This window comes from Triticum aestivum, chromosome 3D, assembly GCF_018294505.1.
Source record: "Triticum aestivum cultivar Chinese Spring chromosome 3D, IWGSC CS RefSeq v2.1, whole genome shotgun sequence".
In the NCBI taxonomy this organism is placed as follows: Eukaryota; Viridiplantae; Streptophyta; class Magnoliopsida; order Poales; family Poaceae; genus Triticum; species Triticum aestivum.
This window is the reverse complement of record NC_057802.1, coordinates 600,479,337-600,492,181: the sequence shown is the minus strand read 5'-3', so window position 1 is coordinate 600,492,181 and position 12,845 is coordinate 600,479,337. Positions and strand designations below refer to the sequence as shown.

The window sequence follows — 12,845 nt, the reverse complement described above, 5'->3', positions numbered from 1 at the left end:
AGTCGAGTAATGCTGCCAAAACAATAGAGATAAGGTATTATGTTGTGAAAGATAAAATCCAGGATAAAACTATAAGTCTCGAGCATATAAGGACAAAGGATATGCTTGCGGATCCACTAACGAAAGGCTTACCACCCAATGTGTTCAAGGAACACTTAGCCGGCGTGGGTTTAAGGGAAAGCCTTATGATTCCTGGATAGGCCCAAAAGGAACAGAATTTGTTTCTGAACATAAAGTATGTTGTAGCTGTATGATTCTAACGGCAATTAAGCCGTGACGATGAAACATGCTCTATGTACCAATATGTGATGAAACAGATAAACTAGAAAGTATAAGGTTAAAAGTAAAAGTTGAGATCAAGGGGGAGAATGTTAGGTTGATCTTCCGTGTGGGCCCAACGGCCCACCGGGCCCCTGATCCGCGCCCTGATCGGGGGCGCCCAACCACAATATGGTTGACGGGCCCCTGTCACCCAGCGCTACATAAGGAGGTGGGGGCCGGCGGCACGCAGTACGAGGTTCACCGCGTTGCCAGTCTCCCCACCGAAAACCCCGACCCGATCTAGGTCTAGCGCTGACAGTGACGGGAAGCTCCGCCGCCGCCACTGCCTACACTTCGCCGCCACCTCCACCTTGCCCACTCTCCGCCATCGCCGTGCGCCCCAGCACCACGATGGCCTCCAGCTCGAGTTCATCCTCTGCTGCACAAGGTAGGTTTACCGGATCTAATCTAGCCTAGTGATCCAGAGGGTCTATCAGAACCAGCACATAGGACATGAGCATTGTAAACGGTAGAGAGATGTAGTACTCCAAGGGTTTGAGCTTCCATGGGATGCACTGCGGAATCGGCAGGCTGCTCCAGGAGCACCCCTTGAGGCGCTGGATGATGCCATCGCTGACTACTCTGGCCTTGGAAACATCTAGGACCTCGAACCATGGCGGGAAATTGGGATCTGTTGTCCAGGATGGTCTCTTGCAGAACGCATAAATCCTGTCACCAACGGCCGTCAGGACAGGGCACCGCTTGGCGGACATGAGGTTCAGCCCGTGGATGACAGCCTTATCCAAATCCGGCGACTTGGTGTCGAGGATTATGACCTCGCCCGAGTCGCCCCCGAAGCCGACGATCCACGAGCGGCGCGTCGACCGCAAGGGGGTGAACGACTTGCCGCCCGCGTGGGTGGGCAGGCTGCCGGCTGCGTGCAAGCGCTTCGCCTTTGCCGACGAGGAAGAGGGGGCGAGGTCCATCTTGTAACACGCTGTACGGCGTGGTACACATAGACCAGTCCCAGTGGCATGCCACAAGGTAGACCGTCCGGCCCTTGCCCTCCTCGTCCAGCCGATCACCGTCGCGGATCACCTTTCGTTTCTTCATGAGCTGCGCTATTCGCTGCGGCCTCACCCGAATCAGCGCTGATGATCGCCATCTGATCAGAATCTTCCCTTGCTTCACGCTCCAGATCTCCATCGGAAGCCCTGGCCCTTCCGCCGTCAAGCTTTGGTGTCCTCCTCTTCCTCTTCTGGTGACCCATCCCTCCTATGGTCTCTGCCGCCGCTGATTGGCCAGACGAGGTTAGCTAGGGTTTGGAACTTTTGATCTTTTTTTAGATTTTTTTTAGATGAAGTTTGGAACTTTTGAAGGAAGCGGCGGTGGATGTATACGCGACAATGAACGCCTTGGGTGTAGTTTTTTTTTCTCTTTGGAGGCAGGCGCCAAAGGCTGTAGTAGTGCTGCCCTCCCTCCCCCCCCCCTTTATATAGGCCCCTGGGAGGGGGGGCGCCGGCCAGGAACCCATCTGCATGGCGGGCGGCGGCCAGGGGGGAGACTTGCCCCCCAAGGCAAGTGGGGCGCCCCCCCCACCCTAGGGTTTCCAACCCTAGGCGCAGGGGGGAGGCCCATGGGGGGCGCCCCAGCCCACTAAGGGCTGGTTCCCTTCCCACTTCAGTCCATGGGGCCCTCCGGGACAGGTGGCCCCACCCGGTGGACCCCCCGGGATCCTTCCGGTGGTCCCGGTACAATACCGGTGACCCCCGAAACTTTCCCGGTGGCCGAAACTTGACTTCCTATATATAATTCTTCACCTCCGGACCATTCTGGAACTCCTCGTGACGTCCGGGATCTCATCCGGGACTCCGAACAACTTTCGGGTTTCCGCATACTCATATCTCTACAACCCTAGCGTCACCGAACCTTAAGTGTGTAGACCCTACGGGTTCGGGAGACATGCAGACATGACCGAGACGCCTCTCCGGTCAATAACCAACAGCGGGATCTGGATACCCATGTTGGCTCCCACATGTTCCACGATGATCTCATCGGATGAACCACGATGTCGAGGATTCAATCAATCCCGTATACAATTCCCTTTGTCAATCGGTATGTTACTTGCCCGAGATTCGATCGTCGGTATCCCAATACCTTGTTCAATCTCGTTACCGGCAAGTCTCTTTACTCGTACCGTAATGCATGATCCCGTGACTAACTCCTTGTCACATTGAGCTCATTATGATGATGCATTACCGAGTGGGCCCAGAGATACCTCTCCGTCATACGGAGTGACAAATCCCAGTCTCGATCCGTGCCAACCCAACAGACACTTTCGGAGATACCCGTAGTGTACCTTTATAGTCACCCAGTTACGTTGTGACGTTTGGCACACCCAAAGCACTCCTACGGTATCCGGGAGTTGCACGATCTCATGGTCTAAGGAAAGATACTTGACATTGGAAAAGCTCTAGCAAACGAACTACACGATCTTTGTGCTATGCTTAGGATTGGGTCTTGTCCATCACATCATTCTCCTAATGATGTGATCCCGTTATCAATGACATCCAATGTCCATAGTCAGGAAACCATGACTATCTGTTGATCAACGAGCTAGTCAACTAGAGGCTTACTAGGGACACGTTGTGGTCTATGTATTCACACATGTATTACGATTTCCGGATAATACAATTATAGCATGAACAATAGACAATTACCATGAACAAAGAAATATAATAATAACCATTTATTATTGCCTCTAGGGCATATTTCCAACAGTCTCCCACTTGCACTAGAGTCAATAATCTAGTTACATTGTGATGAATCGAACACCCATTGCGTCCTGGTGTTGATCATGTTTTGCTCTAGGGAGAGGTTTAGTCAACGGATCTGCTACATTCAGGTCCGTATGTACTTTACAAATATCTATGTCTCCATTTTGAACACTTTCACGAATGGAGTTGAAGCGACGCTTGATATGCCTGGTCTTCCTGTGAAACCTGGGCTCCTTCGCAAGGGCAATAGCTCCAGTGTTGTCACAGAAGAGAGTCATCGGGCCCGACGCATTGGGAATCACCCCTAGGTCGGTAATGAACTCCTTCATCCAGACTGCTTCCTGTGCTGCCTCCGAGGCTGCCATGTACTTCCGCTTCACATGTAGATCCCGCCACGACGCTTTGCTTGCAACTGCACCAGCTTACTGCTCCTCCATTCAAAATATACACGTATCCGGTTTGTGACTTCGAGTCATCCAGATCTGTGTCGAAGCTAGCGTCGACGTAACCCTTTACGACGAGCTCTTCGTCACCTCCATAAACGAGAAACATATCCTTAGTCCTCTTCAGGTACTTCAGGATATTCTTGACCGCTGTCCAGTGTTCCATGCCGGGATTACTTTGGTACCTTCCTACCAAACTTACGGCAAGGTTTACATCAGGTCTGGTACACAGCATGGCATACATAATAGACCCTATGGCCGAGGCATAGGGGATGACACTCATCTTTTCTCTATCTTCTGCCGTGGTCGGGCATTGAGCCGTGCTCAATTGCACACCTTGCAATACAGGCAAGAACCCCTTCTTGGACTGATCCATATTGAACTTCTTCAATATCTTGTCAAGGTACGTACTCTGTGAAAGACCAATGAGGCGTCTTGATCTATCTCTATAGATCTTGATGCCTAATATATAAGCAGCTTCTCCAAGGTCCTTCATTGAAAAACACTTATTCAAATAGGCCTTTATACTTTCCAAGAATTCTATATCATTTCCCATCAATAGTATGTCATCCACATATAATAAGAGAAATGCTACAGAGCTCCCACTCACTTTCTTGTAAACACAGGCTTCTCCATAAGTCTGTGTAAACCCAAACGCTTTGATCATCTCATCAAAACGAATGTTCCAACTCCGAGATGCTTGCACCAGCCCATAGATTGAGCGCTGGAGCTTGCATACTTTGTTAGCATTCTTAGGATCGACAAAACCTTCCGGCTGCATCATATACAATTCTTCCTTAAGGAAGCCGTTAAGGAATGCCGTTTTGACGTCCATCTGCCATATCTCATAATCATAGTATGCGGCAATTGCTAACATGATTCGGACGGACTTCAGCTTCGCTACGGGTGAGAAAGTCTCATCGTAGTCAACCCCTTGAACTTGTCGATAACCCTTAGCGACAAGTCGAGCCTTATAGATGGTCACATTACCATCCGCGTCTGTCTTCTTCTTAAAGATCCATTTATTTTCTATGGCTCGCCGATCATCGGGCAAGTCAGTCAAAGTCCATACTTCGTTTTCATACATGGATCCTATCTCGGATTTCATGGCTTCTAGCCATTTGTCGGAATCCGGGCCCGCCATCGCTTCTTCATAGTTCGAAGGTTCACCGTTGTCTAACAACATGATTTCCAGGACAGGGTTGCCATACCACTCTGGTGCGGAACGTGTCCTTGTGGACCTACGAAGTTCAGCAGTAACTTGATCCGAAGCTTCATGATCATCATCATTAACTTCCTCCCTAGTCGGTGTAGGCACCACAGGAACATCTTCCCGCGCTGCGCTACTTTCCGGTTCGGAAGGGGTGACTATCACCTCATCAAGTTCCACTTTCCTCCCACTCAATTCTTTCGAGAGAAACTCTTTCTCCAGAAAGGACCCGTTCTTGGCAACGAAGATCTTGCCTTCGGATCTGAGGTAGAAGGTATACCCAATAGTTTCCTTAGGGTATCCTATGAAGACGCATTTTTCCGACTTGGGTTCGAGCTTTTCAGGTTGAAGTTTCTTGACATAAGCATCGCATCCCCAAACTTTTAGAAACGACAGCTTAGGTTTCTTCCCAAACCATAATTCATACGGTGTCGTCTCAACGGATTTCGACGGAGCCCTATTTAAAGTGAATGCGGCAGTCTCTAAAGCATAGCCCCAAAATGAGAGCGGTAAATCGGTAAGAGACATCATAGATCGCACCATATCCAATAGAGTGCGATTACGACGTTCGGACACACCATTTCGCTGAGGTGTTCCAGGCGGCGTGAGTTGTGAAACGATTCCACATTTCCTTAAGTGCGCACCAAATTCGTGACTTAAATATTCTCCACCACGATCTGATCATAAGAATTTTATTTTTCCTGTCACGTTGATTCTCAACCTCACTCTGAAATTCCTTGAACTTTTCAAAGGTTTCAGACTTGTGTTTCATTAGGTAGACATACCCATATCTACTTAAGTCATCAGTGAGAGTGAGAACATAACGATATCCTCCGCGAGCCTCAACACTCATTGGACCGCACACATCGGTATGTATGATTTCCAATAAGTTGGTTGCTCGCTCCATTGTTCCGGAGAACGGAGTCTTGGTCATCTTACCCATGAGGCATGGTTCGCACGTGTCAAATGATTCGTAATCAAGAGACTCCAAAAGTCCATCTGCATGGAGCTTCTTCATGCGCTTGACACCAATGTGACCAAGGCGGCAGTGCCACAAGTATGTGGGACTATCGTTATCAACTTTACATCTTTTGGTATTCACACTATGAATATGTGTAACATCACGTTCGAGATTCATCAAGAATAAACCATTGACCAGCGGGGCATGACCATAAAACATATCTCTCATATAAATAGAACAACCATTATTCTCGGATTTAAATGAGTAGCCATCTCGAATTAAACGAGATCCAGATACAATGTTCATGCTCAAAGCTGGCACTAAATAACAATTATTGAGGTTTAAAACTAATCCCGTAGGTAGATGCAGAGGTAGCGTGCCGACGGCGATCACATCGACCTTGGAACCATTCCCGACGCGCATCATCACCTCGTCCTTCGCCAGTCTCCGCTTATTCCGCAGTTCCTGTTTTGAGTTACAAATATGAGCAACCGCACCGGTATCAAATACCCAGGAGCTACTACGAGTACTGGTAAGGTACACATCAATTACATGTATATCACATATACCTTTGGTGTTGCCGGCCTTCTTGTCCGCTAAGTATTTGGGGCAGTTCCGCTTCCAGTGACCACTTCCCTTGCAATAAAAGCACTCAGTCTCAGGCTTGGGTCCATTCCTTGGCTTCTTCCCGGCAACTGGCTTACCGGGCGCGGCAACTCCCTTGCCGTCCTTCTTGAAGTTCTTCTTACCCTTGCCCTTCTTGAACTTAGTGGTTTTATTCACCATCAACACTTGATGTTCTTTTCTGATCTCCACCTCCGCTGATTTCAGCATCGAATATACCTCAGGAATGGTCTTTTCCATCCCCTGCATATTGAAGTTCATCACAAAGCTCTTGTAGCTTGGTGGAAGCGACTGAAGGATTCTGTCAATGACCGCGTCATCCGGGAGATTAACTCCCAGCTGAGACAAGCGGTTGTGTAACCCAGACATTCTGAGTATGTGCTCACTAACAGAACTATTTTCCTCCATTTTACAGCTGAAGAACTTGTCGGAGACTTCATATCTCTCGACCCGGGCATGAGCTTGGAAAACCATTTTCAGCTCTTCGAACATCTCATATGCTCCATGTTTCTCAAAACGCTTTTGGAGCCCCGGTTCTAAGCTGTAAAGCATGCCGCACTGAACGAGGGAGTAATCATCAGCACGTGATTGCCAAGCGTTCATAACGTCTTGGTTCTCTGGGATGGGTGCTTCACCTAGCGGTGCTTCTAGGACATAATCTTTCTTGGCAGCTATGAGGATGATCCTCAGGTTCCGGACCCAGTCCGTATAGTTGCTGCCATCATCTTTCAGCTTGGTTTTCTCTAGGAACGCGTTGAAGTTGAGGACAACGTGGGCCATTTGATCTACAAGACATATTGTAAAGATTTTAGACTAAGTTCATGATAATTAAGTTCATATAATCAAATTATTCAATGAACTCCCACTCAGATTGACATCCCTCCAGTCATCTAAGTGAAACATGATCCGAGTTAACTAGGCCGTGTCCGATCATCACGTGAGACGGACTAGTCAAGATCGGTGAACATCTCCATGTTGATCGTATCTTCTATACGACTCATGCTTGACCTTTCGGTCCTCCGTGTTCCGAGGCCATGTTTGTACATGCTAGGCTCGTCAAGTCAACCTAAGTGTATTGCGTGTGTTCCGAGGACATGTCTGTACATGCTAGGCTCGTCAACACCCATTGTATGCGAACGTTAGAATCTATCACAGCCGATCATCACGTGGTGCTTCGAAACAACGAACCTTCGCAACGGTGCACAGTTAGGATGAACACTTTCTTGAAATTATTATAAGGGATCATCTTACTTACTACCGTCATTCTAAGCAAATAAGATGCAAAACATGATAAACATCACATGCAATCAAATAGTGACATGATATGGCCAATATCATTTTGCTCCTTTGATCTCCATTTTCGGGGCACCATGATCATCTTCGTCACCGGCATGACACCATGATCTCCATCATCGTGTCTTCATGAAGTTGTCACGCCAACGATTACTTCTACTTCTATGGCTAACGCGTTTAGCAATAAAGTAAAGTAATTTACATGGCGTTATTCAATGATACGCAGGTCATACAAAATAATAAAGACAACTCCTATGGCTCCTGCCGGTTGTCATACTCATCGACATGCAAGTCGTGATTCCTATTACAAGAATATGATCAATCTCATACATCACATATATCATTCATCACATCTTCTGGCCATATCACATCACATAGTACATGCTGCAAAAACAAGTTAGACGTCCTCTAATTGTTGTTGCAAGTTTTTTTTTACGTGGCTTGTAGGTTTCTAGCAAGAACGTTTCTTACCTACGTATGACCACAACGTGATATGCCAATTTCTATTTACCCTTCATAAGGACCCTTTTCATCGAATCCGTTCCGACTAAAGTGGGAGAGACAGACACCCGCTAGCCACCTTATGCAACTAGTGCATGTCAGTCGGTGGAACCTGTCTCACGTAAGCGTACGTGTAAGGTCGGTCCGGGCCGCTTCATCCCACAATGCCGCCGAAACAAGATAAGACTAGTAGCGGCAAGAAGAATTGGCAACATCTACGCCCACAACTGCTTTGTGTTCTACTCGTGCATAGTAACTACGCATAGGCCTGGCTCATGATGCCACTGTTGTGGATCGTAGCAGAATTGTAAAATTTTCCTACGCTCACCAAGATCCATCTATGGAGTATACTAGCAACGAGGGGAAAGGAGTGCATCTACATACCCTTGTAGATCGCGGGCGGAAGCGTTCCAATGAACGGGGTTGATGGAGTCGTACTCGCCGTGATCCAAATCACCGATGACCGAGTGTCGAACGGACGGCACCTCCGCGTTCAACACACGTACGGAGCAGCGACGTCTCCTCCTTCTTGATCCAGCAAGGGGAAAGGAGAGGCTGATGGAGATCCAGCAGCACGACGGCGTGGTGGTGGATGTAGCGGGATCTCGGCAGGGCTTCGCCGAGCTTCTCCGGGAGAGAGAGGTTGTCAGGGAGGGAGAGGGAGGCGCCAGGGGCTGTAGGTGCTGCTGCCCTCCCTCCCCCCCTTTATATAGGCCCCCTGGGGGGGGGCCGGCCCTGGATCCCATCTACATGGGGGGCGGCGGCCAAGGGGGGAAACTTGCCCCCCAAGGCAGGTGGGGCGCCCCCCCACCCCTAGGGTTTCCAACCCTAGGCGCAGGGGGAGGCCCATGGGGGGCGCCCCAGCCCACTAAGGGCTGGTTCCCCTTCCCACTTCAGCCCATGGGGCCCTCCGGGATAGGTGGCCCCACCCGGTGGACCCCCGGGACCCTTCCGGTGGTCCCGGTACAATACCGATAACCCCCGAAACTTTCCCGGTGGCCGAAACTGACTTCCTATATATAATTCTTCACCTCCGGACCATTCCGGAACTCCTCGTGACGTCCGGGATCTCATCCGGGACTCCGAACAACTTTCAGGTTTCCGCATACTATATCTCTACAACCCTAGCGTCACCGAACCTAAAGTGTGTAGACCCTACGGGTTCGGGAGACATGCAGACATGACCGAGACGCCTCTCCGGTCAATAACCAACAGCGGGATCTGGATACCCATGTTGGCTCCCACATGTTCCACGATGATCTCATCGGATGAACCACGATGTCGAGGATTCAATCAATCCCGTATACAATTCCCTTTGTCAATCGGTATGTTACTTGCCCGAGATTCGATCGTCAGTATCCCAATACCTTGTTCAATCTCGTTACCGGCAAGTCTCTTTACTCGTACCGTAATGCATGATCCCGTGACTAACTCCTTAGTCACATTGAGCTCATTATGATGATGCATTACCGAGTGGGCCCAGAGATACCTCTCCGTCATACGGAGTGACAAATCCCAGTCTCGATCCGTGCCAACCCAACAGACACTTTCGGAGATACCCGTAGTGTACCTTTATAGTCACCCAGTTACGTTGTGACGTTTGGCACATCCAAAGCACTCCTACGGTATCCGGGAGTTGCACGATCTCATGGTCTAAGGAGAAGATACTTGACATTGGAAAAGCTCTAGCAAACGAACTACACGATCTTTGAGCTACGCTTAGAGTTGGGTCTTGTCCATCACATCATTCTCCTAATAATGTGATCCGTTATCAATGACATCCAATGTCCATAGTCAGGAAACCATGACTATCTGTTGATCAACGAGCTAGTCAACTAGAGGCTTACTAGAGACACGTTGTGGTCTATGTATTCACACATGCATTACGATTTCCGGATAATACAATTATAGCATGAACAATAGACAATTACCATGAATAAAGAAATATAATAATAACCATTTATTATTGCCTCTAGGGCATATTTCCAACAGGATACCCCATTCCGCTGGTTCCTAGACGCAGGCTAGAGCCCCGTCTAACCGCGAACGAAGCCCGAAGAAACTTATCAGACATGACACCGCTGCGACGGCCAAGACAGTGCCTTCCTCAACCCTAACCCTACTGAGAACACACACCAGATGCACAGATCTGTGGTTACCCCTCCCTCCCGCCACCGGAACGGCTGGCGGAGGGAGAGGGAACCAGCGGTGACGCCGGCAGCACACAAAGGGATCCGCTGTTTCTCGCCTTGAGGTCGCCTCGCTAACCACCCCAGAGGGAGTAAGATATTGGGAAGGAGAGAGTATACTATCCGTCGGTATTAGGCTGGTATATTTAGTCCATATCTCGCTTATAGCGAGTCTGGCTTCTGTCTCGCCCTGAAGGATTTTTCTTTCCCATAATAACGGGGCCGGCCTCTTTTATCGTTTCTTTTTTTCACTCTTTGCCTACGTTCTATACTTGGTTATAGTATTTGCGCGGTTGATGTACTTGTTTGGTCTTCTTTTTTACTTTTATTTTTCATTAACTTTTATTATTTATTTTGCTTTCCTTTGTTTTCTTCATTGGTTTTATTAGTTTTTTATTATTATATTTGTTAGGTTTTCTTTGTTTCTTTAGCAGTTTTCACTGGTATTTGTTTCATTCTTCTACCTCGGTTTTCACCGGGCTTGTATTTTTTTTCCATTTTCTTTGCCTTTTTCTATTTCTTTTAGGTTATCTTTGCTTTTCTTTCGTTTCACATTGTTTCCATTCTTTTGAAATGGTTTTCTTCAATTTCATTTTCATTTCTTCTTTCTTTTATATTTAAGTTTTTATTGGACTTATTCATTTTTATTTGTTTTTTATGGATTTTCATCGGCTTCTTTTTTGTTCAACACATGTCAAATTTTTCAGTACGCATTTAACATTATTTGTATACATTAGAACATAATTTATATACACATTTAATATTTTGAAATTTTGATTAATATTATCTGAAAACGGATAGTTTTATGACTAATTCTTGCCATACATACTGTACATTTTAGTATATATCTAATACAATTTTTTATATACACGTTCGAAAAAAATTAAATACAAGAGTAAAATTTTTGAATGCATGGTCAGCATTTTAAATACCCGACATACTTATTTTTAATCGCTATAAACATTTTTTCGCACACAATTTATATTTTTCTTATATATCAGGAACTTTTTTATATACATGTTAATATTTTCTATACTCGTTAAATATATTTTTCTTCATCTGTTTTCTTTGTTTCTATCACGGTTTTTTCATTTCTTTCTATTTTCTTTGTTTCTTTCTCACTTTTCATATTGTTTTATTTCATTTGTTTTTATTGTTTTTTTAGTTTTCCTCATTTTTATTTGTTCTTTTCTCCGCCTTCACTATTTCTGTTCTTTTGCATTGGTTTTCTTTGATTTTTTTGCGGTTTTCTTTGTTTTTCTTTCCTGGTTTTACTGGGTTTATTCATCTTTCCTTGTTTCTTTATCGATTTTCATCAGTTTCATTTTTGTTGAACAAAGGTCAACTTTTTTCACTGCACACTCAGCATTTTTCATAAAACATAAGAAACATATTCTGTATAAACTCTTAATGTTGTTACTTACATCATAAACATTTTTGAAAAAGTAATACTTTTTGTCCAGTTTTTTCCATAGGCATTGTACATGTTTGATATACACGCTTACAGTTTTTCAATGCACGACAAAGTTTTTTTCACACACAATGTACATTTTTCGTATCCATCAGTAATATTTTCTATATACATGTGTATCATTTTCTAACTACGAAATTAACTTAGATAAAATATATGTTTTTTGACGTCTACTTTTATTTAAGTACATTGTAAATGTATTTCGTATAAAGCAGAAAAACACACGTTTATCATTTTCTAAATAGATGACCCTTTTTTCCACAGACAATGTATTTCCTTTTGTATATATTTTTCCTATAAATGATTTTTTTTCTATACATATTTAACTTTTTTTCAAATGCTTGATTAAGAATTTTCTAATACTTGATTAACAGCTTTTAAACATACATGATCTACTTTTCATACACACTATGTATTTTTATATATTCCATATACATGAAAATATTTTCTCTATGCAAATTTAACATTTTTCAATTGGTTGGTTAACCTTTTACAAATAATTTACGTATATTAACTTGGTAATATATATATATATATATATTGATAATATTTGAAAAAATAAAAATAAACATTATTTTTTAAAAAAAAAGAGGCATTGGCATGTGGCCTCCCCCGCGCTGGGCCGGTCCATTTAGGGACGCACCTGGTCCGAGCGAATGCTAGGTCTCGCTTTAAGCGAGAAATAGCACTTCGCTGAATTAGAGTTGGCGGCCCCAAAATTTTCCCAGGCTGGCCAGGACCGTGATTCTAACTTTTTGTCCATCACGAAACCTATGGCTAACCTTGCCGGTTGACCTCTCAAAAATAGAAGAAAAACTTGCCGGTAAAAATGTGTCGGTGAGTTTTGCATCCTCCGTGCTGAAACTCAGTCTACACCGCATATCCACCCCAGTCCAACTACCAGAGTGCAGGAACAATCTTGGCCGCCTCTACCACCAGGGAACGCAGCCGGCACCTCCATTGAATCCAGCTTCGCCACATCGATGATCACCTCCCTCGATGGGAACCTACAGTATGCTCGGCAACCGGACCTCATATCTAGATGGGGGGGGGGGGGTGAAATCCATCCGAGTTAAAGCATTTACAGCCGGACTTGGCAAATCGGTTCCCTAAAC

General features: G+C 45.7%; 1 pseudogene; it reads right to left on the bottom strand.

Moving 5' to 3' along the window:
• Positions 1 to 734: 734 nt before the first annotated feature.
• On the bottom strand, positions 735 to 1,467 carry LOC123076642 (uncharacterized; annotated as a pseudogene).
• Between the last annotated feature and the right edge of the window lie 11,378 nt (positions 1,468 to 12,845).